Genomic DNA, 19,859 nt, shown 5'->3' with positions numbered 1-19,859 from the left:
TGTAGGGATGGTACAGAAGATACACAGTGTTTCGTCTGTACATTTGATGTCTTCAATATGTTGTGTCATTCTTCAATACCATCCCTACACCGTCAATAATATTGTACAATACGGAATATTGCGCAATAATATTGATCGTATAGGGCCCGCTTAACTTGAAGTTCAACAAACTCCGAAGATTCTAGGTAGACGTCTAACTGCCATCCTAACCTAATTTTTCACAGAGATTCCGATCTCGACTCACGAGCAACAGGCAAAGCTAGTTCGGAACCTTTATCGGCTTTCGTTGCTGTAAATACCTGAAGTGAATCACCAGTGACGCACATATCAGTCATTTATTTTTGCTAGCTATCTACCCAATAGCCCTACGCGATATAGTTTAAACGGTCACCGCTCGCAGTCATAATTTGTTATAATACAATATACACCATTTTGCATTGATTCGAAAGAAAAAAAAATCTGCAAAAAGGATTTAAGCATTACCAAGAAGAGCATCGACTACAGTAAATATGGGAGAGATGTAAGACTGGTGAGAGACAAGATGAAGAGAAGGGGAAGCGAATGAGGAGAATGGGAGAAGGTGGGGGGTTGGGAGATGAGGAAAGTTTTCACCAAATTCCGTCTCCATGGTAACGGGAGTAGATAGGAGCAACAAGATGAGGAACATATGGAGAGAAGTTGGTAGTGGTGGAAGTGACTGTCGTAGTGGCAGTGATGGTTTGCTGTTGGTGTTATTATTGTTGGGAATGGTGTGAGTGTGTGAGTGGGAGTGGGAGTGGGAGTGAGAGTGAGTGAGTGAGTGAGTGAGTGAGTGAGTGAGTGAGTGTGTGTGTGTGTGTGTGTGTGTGTGTGTGTGTGTGTGTGTGTGTGTGTGTTTTGGTGGTAGTTATGGTCGTAGGAGAAATGTTATTGGTAGTGGTGGTAGTGATGATCATCTCATTAGTGACGGTATTAGTGTAGCTGTTCATGACGATCTCTCTGTCTCTCTTTATGATGATAGGTTTAGTAGTCTAATTCCTCGCTTAGTTTGTCCACTAGACTGAATGTGGGTTGTTTGCTGCTCTTTTCAATCCCTTAATGTTATGTATTTCCTCTATTTTGAGCCAAAACCACACCGCTACTGCATGTTTTATTCTTTGATGGATTAAACCCTCAATAAAAAAAAAACTTCTCCCATTTGATGAAAAGTCTACTTTTATATTTATCAATAGCCTTTAAACCCTGGCCAGAATCCTGCTATTGCGATTGTCAGGTGACTAATCATTCATGACCAGTGATTTCAGACCGTCTTCCTGAACAGATGTAAGTATAGTTTTCGTTCCACATGATATTACATTAATCACTGTCCTTCGTCCTGGAACTATCCTTTACTACCGTTTATCGGTCCATCAGGAAATCAGTCATCTCGTGGATTTCCTTTAATTTTTCAAACGTGTTCCAATTTCAAAATTAGTCTTCCCATCCCTCTTTCTCTTGTAACACATATAGCTTACTGCTCTTGATTAAAAGCATAGATGGTTTGATTTACATGGTTTTATACTTCTATAACTGAATAGTTTTCCCTTGTCAAGGCATTAAAACAAGCGTTTTATAATAATCACAAATGGTTTGAATTACATTGTTTTCTACTTTTATAACTGAATAGTCTTCCCTTGTCAAGGCAATAAACAACTGTTTTATAATAATCACAAATGGTTTGATTTACATGGCTTTCTACTTCTATAACTGAATAGTCTTCCCTTGTCAAGGCATTAAAACAAGTGTTTTATAATAATCACAAATGGTTTGATTTACATGGTTTTCTACTTCTATAACTGAATAGTCTTCCCTTGTCAAGGCATTAAAACAAGTGTTTTATAATAATCACAAATGGTTTGATTTACATGGTTTTCTACTTCTATAACTGAATAGTCTTCCTTTGTCAAGACATTAAAACAAGTGTTTTATAATAATCACAAATGGTTTGATTTACATGGTTTTCTACTTCTATAACTGAATAGTCTTCCCTTGTCAAGGCATTAAAACAAGTGTTTTATAATAATCACAAATGGTTTGATTTACATGGTTTTCTACTTCTATAACTGAATAGTCTTCCCTTGTCAAGACATTAAAACAAGTGTTTTATAATAATCACAAATGGTTTGATTTACATGGTTTTCTACTTCTATAACTGAATAGTCTTCCCTTGTCAAGGCATTAAAACAAGTGTTTTTTATAATAATCACAAATGGTTTGATTTACATGGTTTTCTACTTCTATAACTGAATAGTCTTCCCTTGTCAAGACGTTAAAACAAGTGTTTTATAATCACAAATGGTTTGATTTACATGGTTTTCTACTTCTATAACTGAATAGTCTTCCCTTGTCAAGGCATTAAAACAAGTGTTTTATAATAATCACAAATGGTTTGATTTACATGGTTTTCTACTTCTATAATTGAATAGTCTTCCCTTGTCAAGGCATTAAAACAAGTGTTTTATAATAGTCACAAATGGTTTGATTTACATGGTTTTCTACTTCTATAACTGAATAGTCTTCCCTTGTCAAGGCATTAAAATAAGTGTTTTATAATAATCACAAATTAGCTATCATACCAGTAAGTGACACGTGTCCGCAGTTTAGGGTTATTTTCTCAATTAATTTTTTTATTGTCTATTAGTACCATGATAACTCTCCTCTAGTCTTTTTTTAATGAACACATAATTGGAATGTGAATCTTGTTCTTAATAGTCTAAGATCCCATCAGATCCTGGAACTTTTCTCACATCAAGAGTTCCCAGTAACTAATGTTTTCCCCACTCTATTATATTTCAATCCGGCATTCTTGTTCTTATCCTTTTCTTCTAATGAAAATTGTCTCATTACTTCGTCACTTCATCGTAGTCTGATGCCTCTTCATAGTCTATACACTTTTGGCTTTGAAATTTCATCTGTGTTACGGTTAATGTTGATAAACATGTAAAACGTTTTGGAGTCATCTTTGTGTATTTATACTTATTTTTTATTACTTCCTTTTATTTCATGTTTCATCAGCCTCATTTCAATTATTATCGGTTATTCTTTTTGGGATTAAATATTTTGTGCATCATTGTTTTCTCCTTGATATTATGATACATCAATTTTTGCCTATGGGTCTCTTTCACGTATTTTATTATTTTTCTAGTACTTTCATTATTCCTTTCAATTTATTTTTGTTTTTTTCTTTTTCTGTTGCTCTATAACCTCTCGTAATATAAATATTTTTCCCTAATCTTTTAACAATCCTCACTGTGTATACATCATTACTTCTTTGTTTCTTTTAAATGTGACTTCGTTTTGGTATCTTTGTCATCCAATTTGTTCATCATCTTTCTTTTCATCTCTCGTTAATCGACATTAGAAGCTTATTGGTCTTGTATCTTCCTAGTTGTGGGTTCGAATCCCACGCTTGTCTACGAATCCTAGCGATGACTGTTACCTGCTCCAACAGTCCAAACGCAAAAGGCAAATGTGACAGCTTCGGCCGCAGGTACGCGTGTGCATAGTGTGTGTGTGTGTGTGTGTGTGTGTGTGTGTGTGTGTGTGTGTGTGTGTGTGTGTGTGTGTGTGTGTGTGTGTGTGTGTGTGTGTTTGTGAGTGTGTGTGTGTATGTGTAATTCACCATGGTCTTGGATCACTTCCTTGACTCGTGATCGACAGCTATTTCCCTACTGGAAGAGAGCTCAGAACTCATATATGACCAATCTATGAATAATGCTGTGACCTTACACGCACACACACACAACTCCCCGCCCATGGGAGTTGGAGAAACGACCCGCAGCGCAGCGATACTAGAATTATTTCAGCTCTGGGCGGGATTCGAACCCGGACCGCTGTAGTGGCAGCCGGGAACTCTACCAATTGCGCCACGAGTCTTGTGTGTGTGTGTGTGTGTGTGTGTGTGTGTGTGTGTGTGTGTGTGTGTGTGTGTGTGTGTGTGTGTGTGTGTGTGTGTGTTTATAGTGTACGTACATGCGTGTGTGTGTGTGCTTGTAGTGTACGTACATGCGTGTGCGCGCGCGCTCCTGATATATTTCTATGTATTTATGAATGTATGCGTGTTTGTGATTGTATTTTGTCATAGTTAAATCTATCGGGGCACTTCCTTTTCAGAAGTGTCCTGTTTCCTTTGCAGACGGAAACCGATTAAAACTGAATAACTGATTTAAGATTTCGTTGTTCTGTTCAACTGCTTCTCTGTTAATTAAGTTAAATACTTATTCTGTATATACGAAATTAAATGTTCAACGCTGCTGATGGAAAGTAGCAGCTTTGATATATCAGTGTTGTGTATATATGCAAGTCATTAAGTTTTGCATATAATGACGTGTCTAAAAGGAACTGAATCAACCCTGAACTAAAAATTAATGTTTGAATCAAATCAATTAATGATTCAAAGGAACATGATGATGATTTATTGCCGGACGCTGTCGAGCAAGATACATTAAAAAAAACTTGTGTTTATCAACCTTTCAGGAAGTAAATTTGATTTAGTTTGATGAACTCTCATATTTGATCACAAGAGTGATGAAAGACTTTGTTGAAGTTGATTGTGAAAATCAAATAAGATAAATAAGCATATATTTGTCGAAACTGAATTCCTTAGCATAGACAGAAAAAGGTACTGAACTTTGTCTGAAGTGATGAGAGGCAGAGTTAACTGTGACGAGTGAATAAACGAGGTGTGCAATTTTTTTTTTTTTTTTTTTTTTTTTGTCAATATTCAAATTTTGTTGAAGGTGATACTGATTTGTGTTTTGATTATTTTCTTGCAGATGGTTTCTTTAGCTCTAATTGTCCGGTATAGTGGAGGGTCTACTCTAAACTCTGCATAACTTGTCCGTAGACTTCCATTATACAAGATTTGATTTTGGCTTTTGAACCTTCTTCAGGAAGTGATACAGATGTCATTAATGGATGACATTTATCCATTGATTAGAAAATAACCTGAGGCAAATTTACGTATTTTGGTGAGCTTCCCTTGTTATTGTTGAATCAGTGGTTAAATACCACCCATTAATTACATCTGTATCAATCTCTAAAGAAAGCTCAGTTGAGCTGAAATCCTGATCGAAGATTATGAGCGCTTACGGACAAGTTCTACAGAGTTCATATCCTCCATTACGGTGAATAATTAGAAGGGAAAAAATCCGCAAAAAAAAAAAAAAAAAAAAAAAAATCAACACAGGAAGTGCCATCACCTTCAACAATAATTGTCTGTTAGAAAACTTGCTGTCTGTTTACAATTTGTCAATATTAATAAAAAAAACAAAAAAAAAATTGTCCAGGCTCTCAGGATCCCAAGATGGATGAACGATTTAATATCTTTTGCAAAAATATCATCTATCTACCAAATGTAGTTGTCAGAAAATCTCAAGTTAATTTGATCACCAATTACATGGCACGCTTACAGCTGATTAAAGTCATAACATATCAAATACAACAACTTTATGCCACTTGATGGAAGACTTTATTCCGTTAATTTTGTTTTAGGAGCTGATATTTCATTACGGAATCACTTACATAATTTTCCATCCACCAGGAATTGCAACAAAGAACATATCAGTACAAATTGGAGGTGAATAACGTTACAGAGATGAATTTTCATTGTTAAACATGTATGTGTTACACTGTAATGCGCCAGGTTCATGAACAGACTTAAATGGCAGAGTTTATACATGATTCAGCCATGATACCTCAAGACAGAAGATAATCTATTTCTCTCAATACTACGAATAACGCAGACATGATTTCAACTCCCCAAGGTTCTGTGAACGCCACTCAATTTGGCTGTCTAATCAGGGTACAGGTGACATCTTCCACTTCAAACGTCTCTTAGCGTAGTCTCCTCACCCTCGTAATGTAATTAAGTTTATTATATTTTTTGTTCTTCTTAGAGTAGCACACATCAGAGAATCCAGCTATTTCCATGGCTTTGTATCCCAACATACCGAGGAAGTGCCCAATTAGCAAAGGAATACTAATTTGTATACGCGCACCACACATACGTTTATTCACTTCTTAAATTATGTGTTGTCTCAGCCAGACGATTCACTTCGCCAAAACATAACCCATGCAATGAAATAAACTGGAGTTATCAGTCACATTCATTAGACAACCAATTGTATTGCAACCGTATAAAAAAATAAAGCCAGACTGATGAATTGATCACTAGGGAATAACCCTCATATTTTTTCTTCAAAATAGCAATTTAGCTTTGCATGATAGAAATTTAATATAACTATGAAATAAATAGCAAAGGTATGAAGATAAAAGCCAAGAGCTGTTAAATAATAAGACAGGCACTTCATTTTTCTTTTTAAAGAAAACTTTAATATTTCTGTCTTCTTATTAATGCAATATAAATCCATATGGGCCTGGTAGTGACTAGTGAGTAGAGTGTAGAGGAAAGGGAGGCTTTTTAGATATATTTAATTAAGTGCATAGAGGGTCTATGAAGAAAAATCAATGTAATGGTATTGAGAGATCTCAATGCTAGGGTAGGAGATGAAACAATAGAGAGGTTAGGATGTATGAAGTGACAGGAAAAAATCGTAACGAAGACCTGATGATAATGTGGTTAGAGAGTTTATGATAGACAACACAGTGTTTAGGAAGAAAGTCAAGCACAAGTACACATGGGACAGGGTTTTGGATGTAAGGGTTGTAGGTAGAGGTTTAATGGCCTATATAATAGTACCCAAGAGAATAGTAGGAAGAGTTTTGGATTTATATGTTCGTAGGGTAGAGAGTGGGAGAATATCAGATCATTTTTTGGGGGAAGGTAAATTGAGAGTGGAGGATAGATGGAGGAAAAGGAACAGGGCAGATGCCAGAGAGGTGCTAAGAGCAAAATGTTTAAATGAGAAGAAAAAGGAGAAAGTGTACAAGGAGAAGCTAAGAGAAGTGTGGGAGGTGTTAAAAGATAGAGTGGAAGTATTAATGTTCATATTACACAGATTAAACAAGGAATATAATTACCGAATAATTGAATAATCTATGTAATTCTGTTTGATATTCATGTGGTTGCGAACAGAATGTATGAAAAAGAGACTGGGGAGAGAGATAGACCTAAATAACTATGACCGTAATGATAATGGCAAGTCTTCAAACAAAGGAAGGTGCAAAAGCAAAGTCGCCTCGGATGTAGGAGTGACTCAGGTAATTTCCCCTGAGAGTCGACTTCACAGTCACTCGCTTTTCCCAGGTTTTGAAATCCTACTTTCGAGTAGTTTCATACTCTCACGCACATACACATACACACGCGTATAAATACACACACGCCCATGCTCTAACGCAAAAAAACTCACGTATATTCATTCGTTCACCAACATGTACATGTTCACACATAAACGCTTACACAGACACACACACACACACACACACACACACACACACACACACACACACACACACACACACATACAAGCAAGAAAGCAAATAAGTAAGCAAAGACAAAGAAAGAAAAAAGTAAGAAAGAATGAAAAAAGATATGTCAGAGTGAAAGAATGAAAAAATAAAGATTGAAATATAGAATGAAAAATAGAAAAAGATAAAAAAGGAAAGAAACAGTGATGAAAGAAAGAAGAAAGAAGAAAAAAGAAAAAGGGAAGGGAAGAAAGAAAGAAAGAATGAAAAAAGGAGGAAAAACGAGAAAGAAAAAAGATGAAAAAAAATAAAAGTGGAAAAGTAAGAAAGAAAAAAATGAAAGAAAGAAAAAAGAAAGGAGGAAAAAAGAAAGAAAGAGAAAGAAAAGTAAAATAGAGAGAGGACACGGAGAACCAACGAGAAGAAACAGAAACAAAACGAATTGAAAACAAGCGTATAGAAAATACAATAAGAGAGCGATAAACAAACAAACAGCGGCACTTGATAAGGGAAACGAAAACATGCCGTAATGAGGAAAGCGATGATAATGATCTCCACAGCGTTGGCTGCCCCAGCAACCAACTAAATCTGGTGATTACAGTCGACATGATTACGCGCATCATCATAATGACTTTAACCCTTTCACCGCTAATAACAACTTGTACATTTACCCTAACTACCGTCATGCAGTTTTATTCAGCCAATGCAGTTTCCTTTGCAACGTGAAAGATCGAGTCTGTACCAGTTATCCCATTTATGCCTGACGACGGCATGTATCTTTATTTTGAATGTCACCAAATTATTTCACTTAGCTCAGTGAAATATTTTTGCGGCAAGTTTATGACTATTTGCGTCACACCTTTAACTAATTATATTCTACCATCATGACATGTGTATGAATTACCTCTGAAGAAGCCTCAAAGGCGAAACCGGTCAGGAATAAAGTCTCTTGTTTCCAATCGTGTCTTTCCATTCTTACCATTCATACAACTAATTATACGTTTTCACTCAGCCAAAGTTAAGTATATCTCTATTATCTCTATTGATGGCAATTGTCAACGTCTATATCTATTCCAGCTAGTGGCAATTGGTCTTATTCTTTCGAGCTAATGTGTTGTTACTGTTACTCTATTCATGACGTCATCAACCGATTTTATCAAGATGAGGCTACGTCTACTGTTCTTCATGAGAATGATCTATAACATACCTGAATTATCACTTTAAGGCTATAGAAAAGACTAGTATAGAATCCATGGTTAACATTGCCATAAAATTCATTCAGACTGGGAAACCCACTGCTTTTTCATACTAACTCTATTATGTGCTGTGTCTTGCTACATTGCATCTGATCCAGGGCAGTGGAGTGTGTGGGGATGGAATGAGTGGGAGTGGACTTCATGCCTTTCTTTTTTGGCTACCTCTCTTGTAATGGGGAAAAATCATTTGTTATATGTATGTATGTACTTATATATGTCAGCCGTCCTTTTATTCTGTTTTAGTAAACAGCAAACTGTTTTATTCAGAAAAAGCTCAGGTTTCAGTTTGAATTGGGTTTTCGTTCTCTTGAGTTGTCAAATAATGCGAACGAATCAAAAAAATTAATTTAATTTACAATCAATATTGTACAGAATATATTAAAAGTCAAATAATGGTCTACTGGTATATGAATATGAAATACTGAATACATGAATGTCTAAATTGTTTTTAATAGACAACGAAGATGTCATTAAAGAAATAGAAGTCGTTTTATGAGAGTTTTGCACAGTAAGACAAATCCAAAGTATTTGAGAAGTGTAAATATGGTACAACTTTAGGCCCAACTTTTCCAACTTTCTTGTTGTTCCAATGAATCTTTTTACCTGAGCATGTTTTCCTTTTCAGTTTTGTGTAATTTCTCCAGACTAGATTTACTATATGTTCCCGGTAGTGGCGTGCTTGATTATATCTGTCCTTTTAACAACGAAATCCTTAGTCCATTCGATTCTAATTGATACAGCTGTCCCTAACCCTGATTATACGTGAACACGTGGAAAAGGGGAGATCTTGTACGCTTCAAAACTTTTTCTAAATCAATATCATAGACATGAGTAACATATACATGCATATGTAAATACACACACACACACACACACACACACATACGCACACGCACACACACACATTTATATATATATATATATATACATACACGAATACACGCACACACATACACACACACACACACACACTTACACACTTACACAGAGCAGTAGGTTCGAATCCTCTGCGCAACGATCATAAAAATTATCTGATTGATGTCGCTGTCCACTAGCGAATTACTCATATATACATGTTGCACTCTTTCACACGAAGTCAAGTTGTAATGCACTTCTGTTTGTCTGACTCAGAAAGTTCACTATTCATATTAATGTTAACTATAGCTATGATATTAACAAATATGGGATAAAGTGTTAATCATTATATTGTAGAACCTACAGTACTGTAATTTTTACATAGATCAATATTCCCTCAGGTTAAGTCTGTATATCCTTGATAATTATTTCTCCTCTAACGCCCTAAAAAAATCCTACAGGAAAATTCCTAATGTATTGATATGTATGCTCTACAAGCTTCATGGGATTTGTGAAATCGAGTCTTCATCAGTAAGTGTTTCTTTTTACGTAAAATAAAATAAACCATAGAGTTTATCATAAAGCAATTTATATGTATAGACAATGCAACTATCTCCGAATGGTCTGACATATGTGACGATTTTCCTTTTCCAGTTCAGACTCTATAAGCTGTTCCAGTGGTGATATTTATGATAAATCGTTTCATTTGCGAGATAATTAACTTATGCACAACCATATGAAACAGAACTCAGAGGCAAGCACATTTGAATATCTGAACGTATGAAGGAATCAACATATCTGCATGCGGCTCCATCACTCAGGAAGACCCAGATTAGGCGTAATTACTGCAAACGTAAAAACGAGGAAAACCTATTGAAGAAATCCATGTCTACAATTTATGACTCTAATTACATAACACGTATATCCATACTCTGAACGACTGTGATGGAGAAGTCGCAGCACAGAAGGGGATGTTGAGGAACAAGGAGAAGAAGTAAAGTGATCCCTTTCCAGCCTCACTCTCACTCCCTGGAACGCTAAGTCCTCCCTACTGAACCATAGACGGCCATATCGCTTCCCTTACACGAAGTTCCTAAACGTCCGGGCCATCGTAAGGTCCGGACGCTTAACTTCATCAATACGGTAACGCACTTTGTGTATTTTTCTACTAGAAGGACCTATCGGCTAAAGAGTTCAAATTCGTCTTAAGAATTCTGTTCAAGACCTCATTCAGGTCGAAATGCTTTCCTTGGTGGAGATAAAATATCTTGTCGTTAGCCAAGAACAAATTCTAAAAAAGAAAAAAGAAAAAAATCTTAAAATGTGTGACCGTGTTGAAGCCTCGTCCTTCATCTGGGAGACCCCGAGCTCTCAAGCTAAACTGTGGCTGGTTGAAAGCGCAATACTGAATTTTATACGAGTCTACAAGAAAATGCTTTCGACTTGCTTCTAAAGTTGTTTGTTGTTGTTTGTTGTTGTTGTTGTTGTCGTTGTTGTTGTAGTTGTTGTTATTGTTGTTGTTGTTATTGTTGTTGTTGTTATTGTTGTCGTCATCGTCGTTGTTGTTGTTACTGATGCTGCTGTTGTTACTGCAACTTGTGCTGCTGATGATGATCCTGTTTTTGTTTTGTTCATACAAATAATAATATTGACAGCAATATTGATGGTAATGTTGTGGTGATGTTGTTATGTTGACGATAATGTCGATGATAATGTTGATCATAACGTTACTGACGTTATTGTATTCGTTAGTATTGCCTATGCTGCTGCTGATATTTTAAAGATCATGTAGCTATCATTGTAATTTTCATAATGCTGTTGATGCTTTTAATGTTGCTATTGTTGATGGGGAGGCTGTTGATATTGTAACTGAAGCTTCTGTTGTTGTAGATGACGTTGTTGTTGCTATTGTCATTGTTGCATTTGTTGTCACTGTCGTTGTTGTCGTTGTTGTTGTAGTTTTCGTTGCTGTAGTTTCTGTTGCCGTTGTTGTAGTTGCTGTTGCTGTAGTTGCTATTTTTGTAGTTTCTGTTGCTGTAGTAGTTATCGTTGCTGCTGCTGCTGTTGTTGTTGTTGTTGCAGTTGCTGTAGTTGTTGCTGTTGTTATTGGTGGTGGTGTTATTGGTGCTGTACTAGTTGTTGTTGCTGTAGTTGTTGCTATTATTGTTGTATTTTTGTTGCTGCTGCTGTTATTGTTGCTGTTTTTGTTGTTATTACTGTTTTTGATAAGACGTATTTTTTGTTTTCGGTAGCAACGTTACTTCTGATGTTGTTCATTCTATTGCCATTGCCTATGCTTCCTAGAAATTGACGTAATACTGTAGCGCACTGTACAAACTTTGTTGAAACTAGCTTCAGGCAGTCCTACCAAACAGTAAAAGAACAGGCAACGGCCTCAATAAGCGTTCATTGTTCAAGAACCATTTCAATCAAGATGTTGTCCACCCTAAGGCTACGTAACAAATGTGTTTGACATTCGCCACAATAACTTCTATACAAATTGTTATTACGTTGCGTGGTTTCTATATCCACAGAAACGGGTAAGAGTTTGGGTATATGTACAAAAAAAATCTGTATATACACAGTTCACAAAGTACATTTACTCTGTGAAACAACTCGAGAAGAAGGGAAAATATTATATTTCTGCATTTTAGTTATGCACTCAATTTTCCTTCTTAATTAAAAGTTTCCTCACAATCTATGGGCAACTTAAGTTTTTCCTACATGGTACAGCAGCTTATACTTATTTTCTATCTACCTATGTGTACTTTTGTTTACCTCTCTTGATCTTGTATAAATCATTCTTGACATATGCTTGTCATCATAATGCGGGCCTACTTTATACTATTTCATTATCGATTTATTCATTATTTATTTACTTATTTGTATGAAGCTTTATATATCTACTTGCACTCTCTCTCTCTCTCTTTCTCACACACACACACACACACACACACACACACACACACACACACACACACACACACACACACACACACACACACATATATATATATATATATATATATATATATATATATATATATTTAGAGATACCAAAGATCTGTATATTTCGACCACTATATGTGATACTCCTCATTAGATATATAAAAGAAAACGCAGTGAACAATAATGTCGTCTTAAGGCGTACAACTATGAGACAGGGGAAAAAGAGGACTTGAGTCACATGCCCTTGATGAGATCAGGTCAAAGGTTGACAGTAAGGTCAGCTCCGGTCGCTTTTGAAATTAATTTATTGTCTGCCATCTTAGTGATGCGGTCCATGAACCACTGACCTTTAAAGGTATGGAAATTTGAGTAATGTTTAATAAGGGAGGATTTAATGATTTTTCACTGGAAACTACAATGGGATTTGTGATGGCAGCATTTTCCAGTCCATGCGATGATCCTCCTTGCAGGTATGAAGGAATACCACGGAATCTTTATGAGGATATTTGATAAAGTTTTTTATTCTTATTTTTTTTTATTTATTATTATTCTTGGGGTTAAGTTTCTTCTTGTCTAGCCCCAGTACATATCATCGCAGACTTTACAAAGTAGTTTATATACCCCCGGGCTGTTATACACATTTGTTTTACGCTGTATGTTCACTACGTTTCTAAATATACTGTTCGGGTAGTTGAATATCATTTTAATGTGGTTACTGGGTAACAATTTTGGAACAAAGTTGATGGGCTCATTATATGGTAATATGATGATTTTGTTACTTCAACTGAACTTACTATCGGAGTTTGGCAGAACTATGTTTAGACCCAGTACACATTATTGCAGTCTTTACAAAGTAGTTTATAAACCCCGGGGGTATTATCCACATTCTTATCCCACTGTTGGGGTACTTGGATATCATTTTAATGTGGTTACTGGGTAATAATTTGGGAACAACGTTGATGAACTTTTTATATGTTAATATGATGTTTTCGTAACTTCAACTGAACCTGCTATCGGAGTTTGGCACCTATTAAAAATTGTTTACTTGGATATCATTTTAATGTGGTTACTGGGTAATTATTTGGGAACAACGTTAATGAACTTTTTATATGTTAATATGATGTTTTCGTAACTTCAACTGAACCTACTATCGGAGTTTGGCACCTATTAAAAATTGCTTTTTGTCTTCCTCAGAACTCTGGACAAAAACTATTCTGAATTTCCTAATTTTGATCATCGTGAGAGCATCAGTTCTAACTCAGTTTCCAAGAGTTGTGGACTACATAGTCTAAGGCAGGAGTTCTCAGCCTTGCTTGGCTCATGCACCCCTTTCACCCTTTGCCAGAATGTCATTCCTCCCCTCCTTTCCAAGATTGCCTGTTTCAAAAGGTGCATTCTAAATAATATGCAGATATTATCGCACAGCGTAACACTTTTCTAGTCCTAGGATTAACCTGGGTCAGCACTGGTATAATTCCAGCCCAGGTGACAGGCCAGAGAGGCCAGAGCCTATATTTGCTTTCCTCACTCCGTAAACTTAATGTGGTCACAATTCACCCCCAGAAAACCCAAAATTCCCTCCTGGGGGTGAATTTCACCCCTAATAAGAACCCCTGGCTAAGGGTTCTTAGGTAGAGATCCGACGTTACACTGTATTTAATCTGATCCGGATGATCCTAAAGACATGTAAATAGCCGCCGGTGTGGGTGGGCTTTCTGTACACATAAAAGAACAATTGGTCCGGACACCTGATCACCAATATGTCCAGAAATGAGATGTTTCCTCTTCCTTCCCATTCCACTTTGAAATCAATACTGTGTGCTAGATTATCTAACCGACCAAAAAAAAGTCATTAAAAGAGACCCATTTCTCATCCCAAACAATAAAAATATCATCAACATATCTATACCAAAACATATCAGCTAGTTTCATGTCGGGTACTAGAAAATACTCCATATACAGATTTGCGAGCACTGGAGAAAGGTTGGAACCCATGCTGCATCAATATATTTTTCTAAAATAAGAATCTTTGAAGAAGAAAACATTAGTGTTAATACATAAACGGGTCATACTATGTTAACATTAGTAAATAAGGAAACTATATCCAGACTTAATAGTTTCCTATTTTTCTGTATATTTTGTCCCATAATTTTGCTCACAGAATCTTCAGAGTATGTTGTATGAAAATTAGAAAAGCTTCCTACAAAATGGGGCAATATTTCTGTGAGCCATTTAGATACTTTATTGGTAAAAGAATTTCTATTAGAAATGATTGGTCTACGGGGTGGTGACTTTTTTATGAAGGATCATCGCATGGACAAGGAAAATACTGCCATAATATACAAACCTCATTATAGTTTCCGAAGAAAAATAATTGAGTCCTCCCTTATCAAGATGTATTCAAATTTCAATACCTCTGAAGGTCAATGGTTCCCTGACTGCATCACTTATATGGCAGCCAATAAATTGATTTCAAAAGTGACCGGACCAGACATTACTAACTGTCAACCGTTGACCCGATCTCATCAAGGGGATATGACATGAGTGGCCCCTCTCTCCGTCTTGTATTTGTACGCCTCATGGTAATATCTCTTCTTGTTCACTACTTTTTGTGCCTATCTGCTGAAGAGGATCACTTATAGTAGTCGAAATATTCGGATCTTTTGTATCTCTGATCTTATTTCTCCGATAGTGGGTTAAAAGGTTTATTTGACCAATGTTCAACTATATATGAATGTATATTTGTGCATTTTGGCAGCAATTTTTTTATAATGCATGGCGTATTAAATGCGACAGAAACCTCGGTGTTGATGATCTTTTTCTGAAGACTTTCAACTCTTCGAAAGAGGTCTTTCTGATCATTACTTCAGGAATACAGGAGCTGTACTGCCTCTGCAGAGGTTTATTCCATTCATTAACTACACGATTGGCGAATTTGTTTCTACCCACCTCCAGATTAAATTTATTTCCTGACAGTTTGAGACCATTATTTCTCGTCGGATTCTCATTCAGTGCAAACAATTTGTCACCTTTGATGTTGTGAATTCCCTTTAGAATCTTAAAGACCTGTATTAAGTCACCTCTGAGTGTACTTTTTTTTTGGGGGGGGAACAGATTCATATGTTTAAGTCGATTTTCGTATGATTTGTTTGTGATATTTGGAATCAGCCTTATTGCTCGCCGTTGTACTTTTTCCAATTGTATTGACCTTTCCTGATGAAAATGACGATAACGATGATGATGACAATGCCAACGACAACGATGATGACTGAGAGGTCGATGATAACGAAGACAAAAAAAAACGAGGACGAAGACAAAAACGAAGAGGACAATGACGAAAACGATGACAAAGGCAGACACTATGTCTAAGACCAAAACCAAAATCAAGATCAAACCCAAGAGCAAGAGCAAAACAAAGACTAAGATTTACACTGAGACTGACACTAAGACCAAGACCAGTGCCTATAGAAAGGCGAAAACATAGATGCAGACTGAAAATAAGACAAAAACGAAGACAAAAAACGAAAACAAAGTCAAAGAAAACGAGTACTACGACGATGACAACGATATCGACGATAAGAATAAGGATAAGGATAACGATAACAATAATGATAATGAAAACGATAACGACGACAATGACGATGACGATGAAAATAACGATGATGATAACTTATGATGAACATAATGTGGTGTTTATCAGAATAGAAACTATAGAAGGTATCAAGGTACTATTGCAAGAAATCTCAGACCTTAACGATAGACATCGAGCCTTTCCTGGTTCGCGACAACAGAAAATGTTGGTCACCTCGTCGTGACGATGAGGTACTTTTCTTCATAATCGTAATTGGAACAAAGAACGTGGGAGGAGCCGAGAAATGCACAAATAACGAGTCACGGAGCCACTAGGCGTTTGATATGGCATTTGTTGTTGTTGCTGCAGTTATTAGCCATGTCAATTACTTTGACACTGGATTTCGAAAAAAAAAAATAATAATAAAAATAAAACGCTTGACCTCTGAGTCACTACCCCAGTTCTGTTGCCAGAATTGAACATTCTGTAAACATTCAGTTGATCATGTACGAGAAGGCTTAGCAGAGTGAACATGCGTTATCTATTGTATCTCTAATCCTGCGTTGGTAGGTCCTAGCGAGTGTGGTGATTAGATAGTGCTACGGAGCTAGTTGCCATTAATATAGACATAAAGACAAATGTGTCATGTTTACATATAACAATCGGTGATCCGATTGTTGATACTGAAATCTTACTGATGAACTGTTCAAAGTGTCTATACTTTGATTTGATCTCAGCACGATGTTTTCGAAATACATTGATGTTTTTGAGCGCTTTTTCAGTCTTCCCATTTATGCTGGATCTTATAAGAAAGCTGGTAATTAAAAAGAAACTGTAATGATTCTGAGTAAGACCTAACCAAATTGGAAAAAAAGAAAGTGTCTAAAAGACACATGAAAGATATTTACAAGCACTTCAAGATAACATAGAATCTCAACTAAATAAATTCATACATAGAAACATTCGAATCCCTTTAACAACAGATTTGTACTGCAGAAAATATTTCTTATATACAAGAAAAGTTCTATGAATTTCAAGTATGTAAATGCAATAAATTTTAGTTGCTTTATTTTCATCTCTAGTACTAAGACCAGTAACATCCGCTGTTTAAAGTCCGTGTATTGATGGTTTTTATAGCAACGCCACGGGTTACAAGTAAAAAGTTGTGTGTAAGGCTAGATGCTCCTTGTAGTATGATATCAACTTCAATGCTGGGATGCGTCAACATGTACTATTCCTCATAACTGACTCGACAGAGGAGATCCGTTCTTCTAAGTCTTAAACAATTTCCTAAGTTATTTCATATCTCAAAATAAACAGTAGTAACCATAAATGTAAACATCTGATAAAATAACACATTAACGATACAAGACTACACTGGTTTGTTTTCTGAAAAAAATATGTCTTCATCAACATCGTCATCGTTATCATCTCTGAAGAAGCTATCAGCTTCCTTATTTGTCTCTCAGTCCGTGGCTGGCACTCAGCTTCAGATGAGATATCACACGGCATTTTCCTTAGCTTACGTTGATTAATCAGCAATCTCCAGTCTACCTGAGTAATTGCGACCCCGTAAAGTTTTCTTTGAGTCACGGGCCAGCTTCTATATAATAGCTGTTGTTCAAGTTGCAGATTTCGTGTTTTTTACTTTAGACACTGAAGACATACCTCAATCATTCCCCGATATACCATCAACTTTTTTGTTAATGTGGTGGTTCTTCTCAGCTGAATAAAATCTGGTGAACGGATTAAATATGAAAATCGTAAAACACAGCGAAAGGGTTCACTGACATACGTTTAACTATTTTGCTGCCGTGAATGTTTCTCTTAGCTCAGTGAAAACAACTGAGGGAGGTATAACTACCACACTACATGCACACACACACACACACACACACACACACACACACACACACACACACACACACACACACACACACACACACGCATATACACATGTATATATATATTTATATATATGTATATATATATATATATATATCATATATCTCACAAGGTGTTTATTCTCACATATATATATATATATATATATATATATATGTGTAAGTGAAAATTTGGAGTCTGGGTTCCATATTGGAAAACTGTAAACACCAGACTAAATTGAAGGGTTTATTTGCCCGACGTTTCGATTCCCGTCCAGGAATCCTCTTCAGAGGGTATAATGGTTACAAGACTGTGAACTCCTTATAAATCGTCAAAGTGGTAAACCTGGGAAAGGTTCACACACTCAATCACATGTACAAAGCTTACCTCTTTACAATAGTAAATACACTACAATTGAAATGAAATATTGATACCAAAAAAAGATCAAATCAAATACAAATAAAAAGTTGCATGAATGTGAACATAAAATAAGTGTAGCAAAAGCAACAATACGTAACCTCACCATGAAAACATCAGAACATAGGACAGAGATACAAATGGAGGTGGACTAAATGTCCTCAAAGAAGTGAAAAAAAAACTAAATTACAATGAAACAAAAATAAGAACCAAACAAAAAACACAACAAAAATTCAAATGAAAATAAGATAAGTTACATGACTGTGAACATAAAACAAGTGTAGCAAAAAAGCCTCAAACGTAACACTAACGTAAAAATATCATGTAACTTTTTATTTGTATCTTATTTTATCTTATTTGGTACCAATACTTCATTTCAATTGTAGTGTATTTACTATTGTAAAGAGGTAAACTTGTATATGTGATTGAGAGTGTGAACCTTTCCCAGATTTACAACTTTGGCTATTTATAAGGAGTTCACAATCTTGTGACCTTTATACACCCTGAAGACGATTCCTGGACGGGAATTGAAACGTCGGGCAAATAAACACATACGCCCATAGACACACACACACACACACACACACACACACACACACACACACACACACACACACACACACACACATATATATATATATATATATATATATATATATATATATTTGTGTGTGTGCGCGCGCACGCGCGTGTATGTGTGTGTGTGTGTGTCTATGTGCGTATGTATGTGTATGTGTGCGAGCGCATGCACGCGCGAGTGTGTGTGTTTCTGTGTATGAACATTTGCCAAATGTATGACAAAAAATTTACCAAAGTATATATGCTATCATATATCCATCTATTGAAGTAAGGTACACCACAAGTCTATGCATTTCCTCAAACAATTTGCTTGTTGCGTTTCAAAAATAGCAGTAAGCAATTCTTTCAAATCTGCATTGAATCCACATTTCCCCCAAGCGAGTCATGAAAAGGAATCGAAATGAAACTCGTTCGAGCTTATGTGGGGAGATGATATTATTGTATTGCATCGCCTTGCTTGTCAACTCTGAAAACACGTTGCATTCTCGAAATACAACAAATGCAATATTGCGGAATATTCCAAAGCTGAGATTTTTTTATGTTGTTCTCCTCAGTTTTCTTGTTTTGATGTTCTTTCCATTGATTATATTAAAAGATAACATGCTGAAGTAAGTTCCATTAATTTCGGGTGTTCTTTTTCTTTCCTTAAACGAGAATAGGCATCACAGAAAAAATATATATATTTAAGTTTTTACAGAAATGGCTAAAATAGCCAGTTGTTTGCTAGCCTTAAATTATTTCATCATAATAGAGATTGATGAGTTTTAATTCCTTCCTGCCGTTGATACCAACTATCGTTTAATGTCAACTATGTATGTATGTATATATGTGTTGTCGTAGTGAAGGTTCTTGTCGTGTTCTTGCGCTCCCACGATGTGTCAAGAACGCCTTTATCAAAACGATGAATTCCCTATGTGGCTAGCATGCCAAGCATCCCCACAGGACACAGACAACCTCGTGTT

At 36.0% G+C, this 19,859-nt stretch overlaps 1 protein-coding gene across 1 annotated transcript in view; it reads right to left on the bottom strand.

Annotated features, from left to right (window-relative positions):
- The window catches only part of LOC143017790 (two pore potassium channel protein sup-9-like), a 359,577-nt gene that overhangs the window by 1,506 nt on the left and 338,212 nt on the right, over window positions 1–19,859 (bottom strand). The gene's annotated exons all lie outside the window — the stretch shown is intronic.

The sequence above is a fragment of the Oratosquilla oratoria genome, chromosome 33 (genome assembly GCF_046742065.1).
Source record: "Oratosquilla oratoria isolate Oo_2021 chromosome 33, ASM4674206v1, whole genome shotgun sequence".
In the NCBI taxonomy this organism is placed as follows: Eukaryota; Metazoa; Arthropoda; class Malacostraca; order Stomatopoda; family Squillidae; genus Oratosquilla; species Oratosquilla oratoria.
Note: the sequence above shows the minus strand (reverse complement) of the source record. Positions and strands in the feature narration are given on the sequence as shown.